Source organism: Heliconius melpomene, chromosome 10 (genome assembly GCF_056956725.1).
Source record: "Heliconius melpomene rosina isolate 202511_hmr_F chromosome 10, ASM5695672v1, whole genome shotgun sequence".
In the NCBI taxonomy this organism is placed as follows: domain Eukaryota; kingdom Metazoa; phylum Arthropoda; class Insecta; order Lepidoptera; family Nymphalidae; genus Heliconius; species Heliconius melpomene.
In genome coordinates, this window is record NC_140398.1 from 3,968,064 (window position 1) to 3,986,248 (window position 18,185).

General features: G+C 30.7%; 1 protein-coding gene across 1 annotated transcript in view; it reads right to left on the minus strand.

The window, feature by feature from the left end:
• Positions 1-17,602, minus strand: part of LOC146535211 (zwei Ig domain protein zig-8-like) — a 106,946-nt gene extending 89,344 nt beyond the window's left edge. Inside the window, exon 1 of the mRNA XM_085191253.1 lies at positions 17,381-17,602. The gene's annotated coding sequence lies outside the window, so the exon portion shown is untranslated. The remainder of the gene's footprint in view (positions 1-17,380) is intronic.
• Positions 17,603-18,185: the final 583 nt, after the last annotated feature.

An 18,185-nucleotide genomic window follows, 5' to 3' on the forward strand; every position in this document is an offset into this window, starting at 1 on the left:
TTGATATTGTAACAACTTCTAAAGTACTTATTAAAATGAAAAAACAGTAAAAGACAGTTTTGATCTACATTAAATGGCCAACGTAACTAATACACTTATTTATATGCTGAGAGTAAGGGATAAGTAAAACTTGAGTCGGCACAGCTGATGTGTCAACGGCGGGATGTGTCAACAATTAAATGCGTTTTTCTCTAATACTATTCGCAATTTCGAAATAGTGAAAAAAGCAAATTTTATCTTCGTTTAACGTAGAAAATTAATAAAGTATTTTAAAGGATAAGGATTAATACCATTATGGAAAAATATCCCTCACAATAAAAAATATATTGAAATTACTATTTTTAGACAGAAATATGATCACTAAACGTTATTCTTAAAAGATAAAAATATGCTCTCGCGGACTTTTTTGTAGATCTTATTAAGAGGAACAATACTCCAGTACATTATTTTCATGTAGTACTTACCATAAAAGCAGCGCATGCGCGAAAGTGTCTCAAAGGGTAGGACTTTAGACACATTTATCGTATTTATGTTAATTTACATAAGAATGTACAAATAATAAACTATATATAAACCTTCCCTGAAAAATACTCGACCTAATAGTGAAAACCGCATAAAAATCCGTTGGGTGGTTTAGAAGAAGAAGAGTTAGAAAGTTCAGACAGACACAAAAAGCGACTTTGTTTTATAAGATATAGGATAGGATACGTAAAGCTACCACATTACTGTCTATTTAAACTAACAGCCGCATTAATAGTTCATAGCCGCAATAACGTCATAGAGTAATTTGTTTAACGCAATCGTTGATAGACATATTTGGAAAGTTGGCTTAGTGGTTGTGGATTCGATGCTAGATTAGGTCAATAAATATTTTTGTTTTATATTTTTCTATGCTTGGGAGTATATTTATCTATTTGAAATTGTACTGAAATATACATATGCTCATAAATTAGATAGTTCTGAATGGACAAAGAATATTTTGTAAGTTTTTAAAATGTAACTTATGTGTATTTCTTTGCAATAAAAACGCAACACTAAGTTCATTCTACTCTGCTATGTACGTAGAGAAACATGGAGATGGCATAAAAGCTTAGTAAAGACATGTCAGAGTGAATTTCTTTATAGAGAAAAGTTCCTCATGATTTGCCAAACAATTTAAACGGGTAAAAGTGAAGTTCAAAACGACATGATAATTAATATAATTCCATAATTTAAATTCCCATTCGAGAGAACCAATTATTTTCAATTCCCCGTTCTAACAATAAGACAAAGCGCAGCGTTGAGTACCACCACTCAACATGCAATATTCTTAAAATTAGATTCAAACTGGGGAACTGCTATATACGGAATACAGCTAAGCTTAAAAAATAAGACATTATTTAATTGAAAAAATAAATAATTGGTTGTTTCCATATTTCCTGGAATGACAAACCATGGCTGGCGGAATATACGTATACAGACAGAGTAAATTTATTCATTACAGGTAAAATTTTCTTGCTGATAATATGATAATAGCGAGTATTGTTCTCATAAAAAATAATGAGAACCAGTCGTAAGTATGGAAATCGGGGGCTTTTAATTAAGGAAAACATATTGGTACAATTGTATAAAATTTTGCTTTCGTCTTCTCTTATTTACATATTTGGTTATGTGAACTCATTGTTTTTTGTTGGTTAAGCTCCTTAATGAAGGCAGTGGGAATATAGTTTAATAGGTCATAGGTTCATATGCCGACAACGTTTTTTATGTACTTAAAGTAGGTACATTAGGTACTTTATTTATAGGTATGACATTGCTAAGAGCGTATGACACGTATGTCATTACAATAAATGTATGTACTAACTTTATAATATCTAACTTTATAATATCAGTATAGAAGTCAAATAAGACTCACAATGTCACTGCATTAGGCATTAGACTGTCAACAATTAATAGAATTCCCTTTATATTGTCACGTAACTAATAAATGATAGGCGAAAGCCCTCCCAAAATAGTTGGGTATAACTCAAACACTAATATATATATATATAGAGTATAGATCGTATTTCCAATACGTACATTAATTGTCATCTTAAAGCCCACAGCTTACCCGGCGCTTAAAACTAACCTATTCAGAAACTGTCCAATATATTTAATATATTGCATATTTGGGTAAAAGTATCCTTATTTGGGTATTAGGTTATTGAATGTACGGGTAAAATTATATTGATATTTTATATTGTGTTTTAAATTTTGAGGGCGAGGCATAAGCGTGCAACTGTAAATGCGATTTGGTGGGTGTGAGTTCGATTCCCACTCGGGGGAATGAAGTATTTAATATTTTCATTTTCTCTCGCTCTCTAGTATAGTATGGTCTGGTTCTCAATAATTCGAGGGGATATAAAGAAAAGAAAATCGGTACTTGGTCAAGTACCGATAATTTAATATTATGATTTTTCTTGTATTAAAGTGTTGCTATAATTAAAAAATATTTTATTTTTGACGTGCGATCTAAAGAACTGTTTCTCAACATCTTATACCAACTAAAATTTCACTAACCCACAAGTTTCAGATGAAAATAAAAATATATATCTGTATTTGAATTAATCTATTCAGCATACATTATGTTTCATTTGACCCATGTCTCGAGAACATAATCTCTTGTCAGTAGTAAGCCATTTATTTAATTAAGGTATTGTATGCTTCAAAGTGTAATATACAAGACGTTAATCTTAACTTTTGATGTATTTTCTTAAAGATTATTCTCTCTGTCTTTTCGCCCAATTTTCGGTGTTTTACCGCCATCTAACACGCGTATGCACACGCAACGTCTTGTAATTTAGGCGGGAAATGGGGAAGGAAGAGTCGTAACACTAAGTGACATGGAGAGTTATGCTAAAAAAGATTCCCCCCCCCTTAAATATCAAATATAGTAACAAATATGTTTTGAATATACATTTTATGACCCCTAATTATATAACCTGCAAGAATAATATCCAAATTTTTGTCTAATAGTTCGAAACTTTGCAACATTCTCATATATTAAAATCATATTAAATACATGTCGCATAGTTCAAAAATGTATGCAAGAAGATGAAAATAATTTTGACAACACTTTCTTGCCGTTATAATGAAAAATAGTTATTTATTGTCTGTGTTGCCAGAGTAGTTTTATTCTCAAAAAAAAAAATAGAAAAAAATTAATATCAAGATAAATATATTTATAATGTTTAACGCAAGTAGTTTCATTAAGGTTAATGGACTAATTTAGGTAGAGAACAAAGAAATTCACCACAATAACCTCGATAAACTAAAAATATGTTACACTAGGTTCCCAGGTTCCCTCTGCTCACCTTGCTATGTGCAGGATTCCGTGAACCAAAAAAATAAGTCGATAAAACAACGTCACACAACATTGTTAAATATTTAACCAAAACTATAATGTTATTCAGTAATTTCCACTTTAACCTAGCATATATTGTATAATCTAATACAATTCTATAGAATAAATATATTTCGCTTTGTGTCAAGATACCTTCGAACAGCGGATAGCTAATGAATGGTTTGATAGATCTCATTGAATTACAATACAGTGCTATCTCTATAAGATGAAAGGTGTATGCTATAATTAAAACATAATAGTCAATCTTAGTTTTAATATTTTGACTAAATTTGTTTTGTTTTATAGTTGTTGATAGTAATTATTTGGCGGAACTTAACGCCTTTCTTTTCACTTATATAAATCTTGAATCCTAAAATAAAAATAAAAAAAATCTTAAAAACAAATTTAAACTATACAAAATCATGAATATTAGCAATTTTGTTTCACCAAACAATATTTTAATAAGTACTATTTAAACAAAACATTTAAACGATTATTTTGCTGTGCTCATTTTATTCTCGCAACAACTTTAAATAATTGCAAATTCAATCCTTTTAAAAAGTCACGTAGCGAGTTTTAAGCGCTTCAGAATATTTTTATAAAGATATAAAAGGTTAGGTTTCGTTGTCCGGAAATTGAAAAAAAAAGTATATCTACGTTAGACATCATAGTTGGTATATGGTCATCCTGTGAAACAATATTGTATAGAAAATTTTCATAATGTTGAAAATTTATATAATAAGTTTTTTTTTCTGTCAAACAGATATATTACCTAAAAATATTTTTTTACATATACTGATAAAACTGTTCTGTTCCTGACTGACCGATACTGCGCGGTGTTTAATTAAATAAAAAAAATAGCATGTTAGGTTAATTTCCCAAATTTCTACGGCAACGGGAAAAAACTGAATTTAAGGTTTTATAGTATGCGCAAACACAGTATATGTAAACGAAAGGGTTAAAAGTTTTTTTTGGAAAATAGATTCGACAAAATAATAAATTAATATATTTGCTATATAACAATAAAAACCTTTACAAAACCTAACCAAGCTAATAAAAACCAAATGAACAAATACATCAAATACCGTATATTATTACTTAACTAGCACTTCTAAATGGAACGAACGCTTAATAAATCCACCATTATCACGAGATAAGGAAAACATCGATCTATTCAGCCACACAATTAAGCAACTTACTGTAGAATAGACGATACGAACCATCCATCTTTGATTTGAGTTATGATTTGGACCCATGATTCTTCAGAAACGCAGAGAAATAGGTCATTTCCAGAGAAAAAAACAAGGAAAATCCTGAGCTAATATTTATAATCAACAGACCGTCTCGTAAACAAAACCGTTTATCCATCACAGGATCAAGTATTAGTATACGTTCGGCAGTAAAAAGTTTTCCTGATTAATTCTTACTGGCGTCTTCCTGCTATAAAATATAAGTTACGGCAATGCGTTTGGGTTGAGAGGAGTTTGGAATTATTGAATGTTCTTGCTGGTGACAGAGTTCTGTATAATCGTGGTAATATTGTATTTCTTCATACTCTGTTACATTATGTAGGTACGTTTATACACTTTGTGTATTGAAATATTTCGAGAAGTATATATAAAACCTGGCTATTAACATTTTAAACTTAATTTAGCTTCACGCTGTTCCCACTGGGTTAGTAAGAGAGAACGGAGCGCCAAACGCTACGGTCTCTCCATATCTCTTTCGCCTCGTCCACTGCCATCAACCTCTTCATAAATCATACTTATTATATGACCTTCTTCCAATATCTTTGATACTGTGTTTTCGAAAGTCAACCGTGGTCCTCCTACATCTCTTACTGCTCACTTTTCCTTCATATTTTTTATTGCCACTCTTTTATCGCTCATTCGTTCGTGGTGCGCGAACCAGCTTAACACGTTCTTCTCCATTGTCACCGTGACATCCTAGTACCTACTATTCTGTGCATCTCTTCGTTGCAGATTCGATCAGCTAAGCTGACTCGCATGTCGTACGAGGGTATACGGTGTTAGGGCAGCCACCCAAGACGCCATGTCCAGAACGGCGGAAAGGGGAGGACTACAAATAGCTAGCATTGTGCCATATAAGGTGAATGAAACAGATCGTTTAAAAAATATTTTAAAGTATCTTCACAACTCTTCAAAATGATCAAATATAAAAGAAAGAAATGATCAATTAAAATCATTGAAGTATTCCATTCCATTCAAGTTCGTAGTTCAATAGGTCGTAATGACGAGTGTATTTGAAGTTCTGAGAGAAAGCTGTTGGGCTTGTATCTAGAATCCACATTTTCATATTACAAGGGATATTATTTTCACATATCATCTGCATTAATTGTGTGATGGCAGAGAAATTCTATATTTTCTCTCAATCGTAATACTATTGCTTGGTGACTCATTTCTCCATTTAACACTGCTTCTATTTTTTAGTGTTAAGTAATTTAGTGTTGAGTGGCAATATACAATTTCAGTCGTTGAGTTTTGGCACTCAACAATGAGTCGTATCTTGGCGCAAAATTTTGTCATGACATTGGGTTGTATCTGACTTCCCTGATATAAGCGAAATACTTCATGTAGATGTAAAAATAAACCTGAGATCTATGTCTTTTCACCATTCACCATTCAACATATCATAAGCGATAAAGAAATCATTTTGCTCCAATAAATTAATTTAAAGCCAGTCTTCAAGAGCTAACATAAATCAATTACCCATTTCTCCAGGCCACAATTTTAATTATATAGCTGTCAAAATTTTATATGCCTCCAATAAAATACCTTAGGACCTACTAAATTTATGAGCCAATAAAGCTGTTACTCTTCACATAACCAATTTAATCTCTATCCTTTGATGGGCACTCGATTCGCAATAAAAGGGATTAAGATGAGTACTCGGAAGACGTAAGTTTAATGTTCAAAGGTCATTTTGATATATGCGAAAGGGTTTCGGATTAAAGTCAAGCTAGTTATTTATATATGGAGGAAGTCAAATGATGGACGTTTATTCTTTTTTGGTAATATAAATGGTGTTTTGTGAATTATTTCTCTATCTAGTTATAATGTTTTTTTTATCTGTCTGCCTGTAGGGGGAACCTGGGAACCTAGTGTTAAGATATTGCATTTCCCACTTAAGACACTTTCGTTCTCAGGCGGTACTAAACGCCGCGCTTTGCCTCGTTATCAGAGCCACGACAGCCTCTATTTTTATGCCATATTTGCTTATCTCTACTGGCTAATTTCCTATCTCTCCATATTGAAATTTCAATATACTGCCTTTGAAATAGGTTCTAGATTTATGAAGTGATTGTTCAAGGTAGGCCGATTACACGTAACGTAACATTCTCGTACATGATATTTAGTATGAATTTAGACACATTCTAAGTAAACCAAAATTGTTTTAATAATATTTCAAATTTACATCAACTTTTACTGAAATTATCTATTTGATTATTAATTCCGTAAAAAAAACCCAAAATAAAAATACAAAAATACAAATAAATAATTTTTTGTAAAAACACTCAGTTTTACCTCGATTTCTATGGGCATGAAAATTTTTCACTTTTATATACTTTACAAGCTTTTTATATAGTTTACAAGCGATGCTCCTCGCCGGCCCCGTGTAGCTATAAAATTATACAGCCTACGTGCTCTGACTTTGATTACTTTGATACGGGTCAAATTGCCTTCAAAAATTTGTCTTGAAATGATAAATAATATTACTGTATCGACAAACTGTAAGTACTATACAGTAACCTAATTGTAATCATGTGGTCAGTAAGGTTTCTTACTCTTTCTTATATTTTTTTTAATTTGATTTTTCTATATATATCTCAAATATAGAAGATATCGGGAACCTAGTGTTAAGACACTCCACTCCCTACAGTCCGTCGAATTCTGTAAGCATTACGTGTTGAATGGCGGAACCAGGTTGGTAACAGAGCGAAGAAATGAAAATATTAATCTATCCAATCACACGCTGCCCAGCTACGCCATGACGGTCTCATAATTAATTATTAATATAATTACTTCTGTAAAATACATTTTATAAAACAAAAATTGTCACAGTAAAGTAAAAAGCGAAACAATATGAGAAAATTTAACACAATTTCACTAGAATAAAATCAATTATAATGTTACAAATGAAAAGCTCCCGTGAGATAAAGAATCAAAAATTTATTGGGGAAGTTTTATTAATTAATACGTACTCATATTATATTTTTCGTTTGAAAGATTGAAAATTAAAATATTCCTCAATTAAATAGGTAAAGGTTTTTTTTTTATTTTACCCTTAAAATGTTAAGAGTTAAATATAAGAACCATAGGTTAACACTAGAAGCGCCGCCGTCCCATTTTTGACCCAAACGCAAGTTTGATTGTATATAACTTTTTTATTTGTTAATTTATGTAGATGAATTTTTTTTATTATTACCAATTTAACACCTTTATTTAATTAAAAATATAAATAATTTTATAGCAGTCATACTTTTTGAAAAAAAATGAGATTTACCTAGAACTGCCGCTGGGTCATTTTTGTCCCGCCATTATAATTTTATTATTTGAGGGTATAATTTGACATATTTTCATGCCTCGGGGACGAGGTGGAGGGGAAAGGGCAATGCGGGGGCGGAAAAAAATTGAATAGTAGGTTTAGCAGTGAATGCCTAAGTTTTTAGGGTTCTGTAGCTTTTTAGGAAAAAAAACCCTTATAACATCATTTTTTTGTCCATCCGTCTGTCTGTGCCTTTATCTCAGGAATGCTTGGAGAAATCGAGTTGATATTCATATGAGTATATGAATATGAACTATATGACGATCTACAGTCCCTTGATTTCCTGAAAAAGCGCCCTTAAAAAAAGATATGACTATTTATATAGTAAAAAACATGTATTTCGACACTATAAAGGGAATCAAATTAATAAGGTACTTTCAGTTAACTTAGAATTATGAAATTTGGCAGCTAGCATCTACATGTAGTACTAGTACAGGAAAAAATCTGAAAACTATACATTTACGTATAAATCTTAAAAAATAATAGCCTGAAAAGTGGGGTAAAATTGGTGTCAATACTAAATTTTACCGCTAGTCCAAGTGAGGTATCAGATGAAAGGATGACTAAGCTAGGCTTGAATTTCAGAAAAACACTTGATACCAAATGTGGGCAATTGTAGGGTAGGTAGAGGGAACCTGGCAACCTAGTGCTATGCACTCCGCTGGCATTTTCCGCCGAATTCTAGAGGCATTACCACGCAATGTTATAAATCATCTGTGATGTATCACTGATGAAGAATATATTAATGCATTACTTGGCCTAATAATAATATTAACTAATTTCAATAACTTATAATTTTGTAAGAGTTATTCAGTTAGTTGTCACGACCTTAGAACGTATTTGAAATATTTGATTCTTTCTTTGTGTTTTATTTTTTGGTACTTTTATGTTTGTTAAAGAATAAGAATTGATTATTAAATATGGTCTACATATTTTACGAATTATTTTAATAATATTTTTTTTGTATTATACCAACAATCAACATAATAAGTAGAATGGGACAAATTTGTCACGACGGCGGTTCAAGGGGGGTATCAATCTTCGGCACTTATAGTGTTAATACAGAACTGGTGACGTTGAAGTTACGTGTGTTTCATTAAAAAATTGCTTCATGCTGTATAGTAGCAGGGTGGGCAGTCTTCCTCGACTCAAATCATTGTTTTGAGTGGCGTCTGTCTTTTTACCAAAGGGAGGAAATGAAACTAATTTATTCCGCCGATTGAGAGTCGAACCCACAACTATTACGTTTACACTAGTAATTTGCTTCAATAATTTACATATGCTAGCAAAAGGTATTAGGGAAAATGTGATTAAGTGGGGTTTCCAGCATATTGCAAACATTAAAATAAACTTAAGCCCGTAATGATTACGAGTCAGTCAAATAAATTTTATCTTCGCTAAGATGTTATAGATATAAAACAATACTACGAATAAGCTTCGATATATTTCGCTCATCATATATGTAAAGGGTAAGCAAACAAAAAATGTACCTACCCTGGGTACTTTTTTGAAAAATCCATATAAAAGCATAGTTGCATGTTGCATAGTTTATTACTTAGCTCTAAGCTACGACGGAACATTAAAGTTTTGAAGAATGCCCGTATTTTTGTGGCTAGGTGCCATTCAAAACAGGTCCCTACATCCCTTTGTTAAGACATTCTACGATGTTTTATAAAGGGGTATAACATCTTACTAACATATTTAGTAAGTAAATAAAAAAAGTTAAAAGTTATTGCCTTGTCGCACTGACACTCAAGCCTGTGACTGTAAGCGTCGCCACGCTTCCCACGAATAGGAATCGAATCCCCGACCATCGTCGAGTATTCGATTCCTATTTGTGGGAATGAATTAGTAAGTATTAATATTTTTATTTCTTCGCTCTGAAAGCGTGACGTTTAGTTTCACCACTCAACACGTAATTCCTCGAGATCGAGAGAAAGTGGAAAATAGAGTGCCTTAACACTATGTTGCCTCTGCCTACACTGACATATACGGAATACAGTTGAATAAAATAAAATAAATAATTACGTAAATACAAGCATTTTTTACCCGAGCGGGGATCGAATCCAAAACAAACGATTGTATAATCACATATTTAGCTACTTTGCTCTAAGGTTGTATGAATAATTTTATACCAATAAAAGTTTATCCCCTTTCACGATTGTGCTAATTAATTTACAGAGTTTCAATGAAATACTCTTTTGTTTGATTTCACTTTTTCGATTACTTTTCTTCGAAGAAGCGATAATTAGTTCACCCTTTCAATGAAATTAAGTATATTTATTAAATGTTTTTAAACTAATTATTTTTGTTCTATAAAAATAAAGCAGTTGAAAGTTAAAAAAGACTAGAATTGGAAGTTATAATTAAAAATTATGAATCGACTCTTGATTTATACATAAGTAGTTTAAGTTATAGTACATAATAAAAAGTTACGGTGTAATTGGTACCTTTAGAATCTTAAAACTTTAACAAAATTTATATTAAAATTGGAGTGGCCGAATTCCAAGAGGTCCAGGTTCCAATTCTTCTTTACTAATTTTTAAACAATATTTTTGCTTAGATAATTAGGATATGATTTAACTTTTTTTATTACGTTATAGTTTAGCAACTTTCTATAAGAACATAGAAATATTTTTTCTAAAAACATATTTTCTAATTTAAAATAAAGAGCATCGAACCTATAACCATGTCACTTACATAGCAACTGCACCAAAATAGAATCTAATATAAACAGAAACATAGTTATTTTACATTTTTATACAAGCTATCACTATTTATACATAGATTAAATTATTATAATAAATTTGGACGAGAAGATGCAGTCATTACAAATTTATATGTAACTAAATACAAGAGTAAAGTGTATCTAGCGGTTAGTACACCTTAGCAAGACATATTTGATATTGCTGTGTAAGCTTAATTAGAGCTTTGAACAATAATATTTACTTGATATTATATAGTGCGAAATATTAAATAGGAATTCTTTAATATTTGTATGTGTTATTCTACACTAGGAAAGTAATATATGTACATATTTTTCTGTAAAACGTATGAAAATTTAAACGTAGCTTGGAAATCATCCAAGAGGCGCGGGTTCGAATACGAGCTACGTTCAAATTTTTTTTAAATATATATAATAGTTCCCTTAATTATATTTGAATTTGTTTTTATTATAGTAGAAATTAAGAAAATGCTTATGTCTCGGTTCTTCTTGCTAGTGTGTGATATTTTACAAGTCAACACACAATTCTCAAGTGAGCGAAAGGAAGAAAACTGAATAATATTAGTTATTACATCTTCTATTTCTATTTAATAACATACGAGGGATAAGTGAATATAAAAAATAAAAGTAGCAGCAGCTTAAATAATAATAAATCTAGATTTAACCTCTGATAACTAGGCTTTAGTATAAAAAAAAGAAGATATTTTCATTTTCTACAAGACAATAGTCTAAGCACTCGACAAATATTTAAAAAACATGATTTTTTTTAGTATCGTATTATTTCACTTGAAAATAATCTATAATCTATAATAATATATAAAAGGACTTGTCCTCACTGACTGAGGTAAGACGCACGCACAGCCGTAACCGCTGTGCGTAGAAACGTGTAATTTGGACCGATGTTTACTTTCGTAATCTGGACATCCACTAAAAAGGGATTTTAAAAAATTATAACCCTAAAGGGGTGAAATAGGGGTTGAAAGTTTGTATGGAAAATCTTCAAATCGCCACCGATTTTTATAAAATTTGAAATTTCGACTTAAAAATATTTCATTGAACACATGTTTCATGGTTTATTAGAATTCACCCCTAAATAAGCTAGCGAAGCTGCGCGCGTCCGCTAGTGTATCTATAAAATTAATCACGCACTAAGATGTGTCGTAGCAATTCGCATAAACTATGTATATAGTTTGTAGGTATGAAAAATATTTCTGAGCATACACGTTTATTATATTTCCATATTCCTAGTGTTTTAAGGCATTATCTAGAAAATATTATTACATATTTTAATTTCCAAAGCCACTTTCTAATTTATACCAGTGCTTATTCACTCTGTCCGTAACATAAAAGAGAGCGCCGGTACCAAATCCCGCCACATTTTTTATCTCGACACATACCTGACCTTTCAGAAACAAATTTATAGGAGACCCAGTTTAATATTTATTTTTCTTGGCTTTCTCAAATAAGCTCCTATAAAAATCTTTTTTCTTCAAACCGCTTGCTCTCTGATTGTCTCTCTATGAAGGTAAGATGAATATTTGATTTCCTTTGCCCCTTATTTTTCTTCGCCATCCAACTTTGCAAGAGTAACGAGTTTAACTAATGCGGGTTGAGATGTTTATTTTGTTTTGTCTTAAGTACGTTACTGGAAATGGGTTCGTTTGGTCTTTATTTGTAATAGTCAATGTAAATATAGCATTTTCTAAAAATTCTAATTTAATAGCTTGTTAGATTATTTTAAGCTTTACACTGTATCCCACACGCAAGCAGAGGGGAACTAGCGTTAAGACACCGTTCCCCAAGAGAGTAGTTATGAACACGACCAGTTGTAGGCTCGATTCCCGCTCGAGTAAATTCAATATTTAATATTTCCTTTTCGTCGCCCTGGTGTTGAGATAAATCGCGGCGTGGAGTTCCGCCATTCAAACGCAATACTTCCAGAATTCGGAGAGGCACGGAGTGTAAGATAAGTAACTTAACGTAAACAGAATCATTGATGTTGGTCTTATGTGGTGCTCAATTACATCTTACAATCACGAACAAAAATATTCTAATGCTATCGTTATCATTTCTACGAAAACTCTAAACTCTTTATAATATATACATACAACTAAGTATAAGTTGGTACATTTATAGAATCGATAAGGAAAAGGAAAAACTTGGAGCCCATTAAAACAAATATAAATGATGCCGTATTATTCTGCATATAAGAGCAGACTTTACTTGAATTGTATTCTCAGTTGGGGTCGTTTTTTTTGTTATTAATTAAGTTTAAAAAATGAATATAGGGGAAAATATCTCAATATTCAAATAATATTGGATAGTTGTGGCGTAGGGGCTCAGCCGTGTGAGCTACAAACGCTACAAACTGTGCGTTTGATTCCTATTTCGAAAAAATGAAATAATTAATATGTTCATTTTTTCGTTCTGGCAACGAGGCGAAACGTAGCGTTGGGTTCCACCACTCAATGAAAGTAAAAAGAGGGTAGTTGAAAACGGAGGTGTCTTAATTAGAATACAGTATTTTAACACTAGGTTCCCCCTGTTTACCCTGCTTTGTAATATAAGGTGACGCTAAAAACAAATATCTCAACATTTACTCTAACTTCCCTTGAACGCGAAAACATCGGTATCGAGAAAAACCATTGACGAGTCCGACATTAATTCTCAATGTTCGAAAACCGTTAAGTCATTAAGATAAAAAGAACTCACCAAGAATCAGCGTAAGAGAAACCATTTATTATTCCGTACTCTAACAATTATAAGATTTTTCTGTACACAAATGTATATTTGAATGTGGGACAAGGTCGCTTTCAGATTTGAGACTTCATCAAGAGTATATTCCAATTATTTTGGTGGATGGCTTTTAGTGTTGCATTTTGAATAATTTTCTCTCTGGATCCGAAAGTACTGGAATTAGTGTTCTAATTATGTAACTATTATATAAAATTATTTTACTTTTTTGATAAGTATATAGAATTATAACTATTATTATATTTATACGAATACTGTGTAAGCTATTATCGAATATGGTGAAAAATATTTTGTTTTTCAAGCCACAATTAATATATTAGTAGAATGTTCTATAAATAAGTACTTAATAACTTAGGCTCTTAGAATTGAATGATTTCTTATCACATGACTAGAAATATCTAAATGTTTAATTTAAGTTTGTTTCAGTCTTTTGAATAAAGATAATGTGTTTCAAAAGAAGTAAGTTATTGCTACACCTACTTCATTTAACTTAAAACTACTACTAGCTGGAGTTTAATATAACTTACTTAGCCTTACAGCTTACACCAGAGAAGAAATGGAAATATTTCACTTCCTCGAGTGGAGATCGAACCCACAACCGTCGCGTTACAGTAACACCTTTGTGCCGCTGCGTCACGACGGCCTCAAGAAAAAATAAATATGTGCTATTGTTTAAAATCACCTGTGGTATAATTTCTGAGAGCTAGTTCATCCACTTAATTCCGTTTCTCGAATACAGTGTAATTAAAACTAGCATAGTAGAAAAGAACATTAAAATTATGCTTATTACTATTCAAAACTTTTAGATTTGTATACGTGGTATTTATATCTTTTAGAAATAAAGACATATTTATTTTATATTAATTAACATAGAGGCTTCGCCCATTAAGACAATGAACAAAAATAAAAAATCCATTTAATGTCGATAAAAATATAGTCGATATTATTTTATATTATTAGTTTTTCTATATTATAATTTATACAAATATACAGTATCATCATGTATATATATTCGTGAAAACCACAATTAAATCCTATTTAGGCATATCCTAATCCTATTATTGACTTTGATGAACTGTATATATCTTAAGTTAACAAGACAAGAAATAAAAAAAAATCCCTTTTAATGGTCCGAACTTACAACTCCAGCTGCTTTTTAGTATATGAATAAGCACGCAGCAATATACCACTAAGATAAATATTCTCCCTTCTAAAAATTTTCTTACAAAAAAGAAAATTCTCTCAGAATTTCTTAAAAAAATTCTACATAAAGTTGAATATTATTAAATTAAGCATATTTAATTAAAACTGAGACTAAAATATCATTTCCGGAAGTTTTTTTGTATTATAAGTAACTTTAATATGTACCTACTTTCCAGAGCCAACAGTATCACTGACAAACTTTCCGCGTAAAGGAATTAAGTAAGATGCTTCTATAAAGCTCCTATATTTGGATACTAAAAGTTCGTACACAAATTGAAGCCAAGAACAGTTCGGACCGCAAGATAAACTTCAACTTCTGAACTCATTCATCAAATTCTTCGATAACTTCCAATGTTTGATTGATGAAAATGTATAAAGATATATTTTTTTGTATATATTTATTGTGAATTATCAACACTGTTTTGGTGATTTTGTTCAATATTTTTATAATATGGGAAAGTGACTGACTTGTTTAGGTAGTCAGATGACACTCCGCTCTCCTTTTTCCGCCGAATTCTGAAGGCACTGTGTGTTGAGTGGCGTAACTCAACGACGCGCTTTAGCTCGACGCCAGAGCGAAGAAATTAAAATATGAAATTAATTTTCTCGAATGGGGATAGAAACTATAATCAATCAGTCAGTCAGTCAGTCTCAAAATAAATAAATAATCATAATTAATTCATCTTGAGAATCTGTTGTTCATGTTGGAAGACATTCTGTTTCACAATCTCGTTTTACAAATCTATGACTTTGGGCTACACTTGCACTTGCTTCTTTTCACATCTTTACACATTTCTAAAATTTATTAAAATAAGAAACGAAGTGATCCGCTACTAAAATAGAAATGGGAAAAATGTTGCTATCTTCCATATCTAACTAGGTCAGATGTAGTAACACTAATGATGGCCATATGTTGGTACATTGTAAGAGTATTGTATTGCGTACGTTGCAACCGATGATTTCATTGAACACTATATAGCTTTGAAACTGAAATACATTCGTCCTTTGTCTGGTCTTTGAAAAGGGTTTCTCTGTCAATCTTTATTAGGCTCTAGGTAACTCTACGTAAGTTGAATTTATTCTAAAAACTTTCTATATTCTAGGCCTATTATATTATACACATAAGTTAAAATATACTTAAAATAATATATATAAGTCTTATATATATATTATATATATATTATAGTCTTATCAAAATTCTGCAATGCATAGACGACAAAGAAAGAACAAAATTACTTAAAATCAAGTAGTATTAATCCAGATTATAGTTACATATGAAGATAAGGTCTCGAAGATCATATATAGCATTATTTTAAATGAATCCGATTCAGCAAAGCTAAATTCAATATATAAAACTTTTCGTTTTAACATGAGCATGATAAATGAATCAAAAACACACAATCTCGTACTTACGTACTTCATACGGAAACGGAATCTTTAATCAAAAGAAGTAAACAAAATCCACTTCTATTTCAAAGAGACGAGTCAAACGCTTTCTAGGTACAAGTGTATATAAATTATAATAAGTATGGGTTCATCATAAATTTAACTTTTAGGGACATATAATATTTAATAATAAATGGATATTAAAAAATCAATATTATATGATTTTTATTGTTTTACTAATGATTATTTATATTAATTACATACATATAGGTATGTACATAAATAAAAATAAACAAGAACAAAATATGAATAACAGCATAAATGAGAAATAAATATGTGATTTAAAACACGTCTTCGCTATTCACGTTATCACGTATAGGGAAAAGTAAAACTTGATTCATAATTAGAAAATAAGTGTTCATGAAACTTTATATTCAAATAGAAAATTAATAATTTTAACATAGCAAACATGGTAAAAATAAAAACTTAAATTTGTTAGATATCTTCTATTTTTATTTCTATAAGGAAAATGGTATAAAATATGGTGTAAAAATATATTTTTTTTAATTTCATCGAGTGGAAATCGAAGCCTCGACCGCCGTGTTGTAGTCATACAATTGTTCCACAATTGGCCTCAATAAATAAAAGTTAAATTTTAATAATGGTTATTAAATAGAGTTAATTATTTTAAAAATGCATTTTGTATAATATCTCTTATCATAATCTAACCCAACGTCGATAGCAAACAGAGAACCCCTGATATGAGAGTTACTTTTTTTTCAAAGATAAAATTAAAAGCATTTCGGAAAGATAAGGAACTTTAGTACTTCAAAGATGGCAGGACAGAAAGGTTACTTTAAGGAAAACCCAATTATCGGAGTAATTTTTCGGGCAGTCCGTAGCTTATTGGCGACTAGAACAGATTGAAAAGGAGGTACGATAAGCGTAAAATTAGATACCTTTTATTAAATTGAATTGAGATATTTTAAGAATATCTTTTGTGAATTTTTCATCAATTATTGTAATTGAATAAGTGAATTCAGTTACTTTTTTTTATAATATAATCAATGTCTATAAGTATTTATGTCTAACGCGGTACAGAAACGCTCTACGATACAATTATACAGATAAAAAATAATAAAAGGCACATTGACCAAATAAAAATGGAGAAAATACGGAAAATATATCTATCATTCTGCTTATTTTTCAGAATAATTCGTAATATTATGTTAATTATAGTTTCCGAACAAAAATATCATTATACCCTCTTATAAAATAAATTAATGGTACTTAATCTTATCTATATATACGTATTCTCAATTTTTTATAGTACTTAATAAGATATATTTTTATTAATTTAATATTTAAATTATATTAAAACTTACCTGTCAAAAATCCAAAAAAATATTAAAGTTCTCGGCTGAAAAACAAAATCACACACTTCACTGTAAAAACAATGTTTATTCTATATACCACGAACTTACAAGCTTCATACAATTTATTTAAAAAAAAAATCTAATTTACTTAATTCATAAAACACTGTTATTCGTAGTTCATATTTCGTTTCACTTATAATATAACGGTAATAACGTCCTACCTACACCGCATTTAGTGGGAGACTAACGTATAGCGCCTTCTAGGGTGATTTTGCTATAGTGTGCGTTCCTGTACGTATAGTGTCCATACACGAAATTTTATTTGTATGTGTGCATATTTTAGACGCTAGTGTAAGTGCTTTCAGAGTTTCTGCTAGTCCAAGATTACGAATGTGTAGGTAAAATCACCTCAAACTCTACTTGTGTGAGTGTACTGCCGGGAAAAATGACGGTTTGCGCTTGCGTACAAAAATCATGTTTCGCGGTACTTAAATACTGATTTGAAGAGCAGATTATAAATATTAATCTTGTATGTTTTCGGTTATATTTTGGTATTTTATGGTATTTTGTTTAAAAACTGAAGGAAAATTGGGAGTTTTGTATTTGATATGTATATATATATTTTTCTTATTCTATAACACGCATAACTTTTTATTGCAGTTTCATTTTGATAATTGTTAGTTTGCATAACGTCCTAATATAGATTGAGGTAACTACGAAGGTCCAAACAAATGTTCAAGAAAACCACCCCTGTAGAAAACAGGAGATGAATGACTGGTAACTCAGTGATTTTTATATATTATCACGAATAACT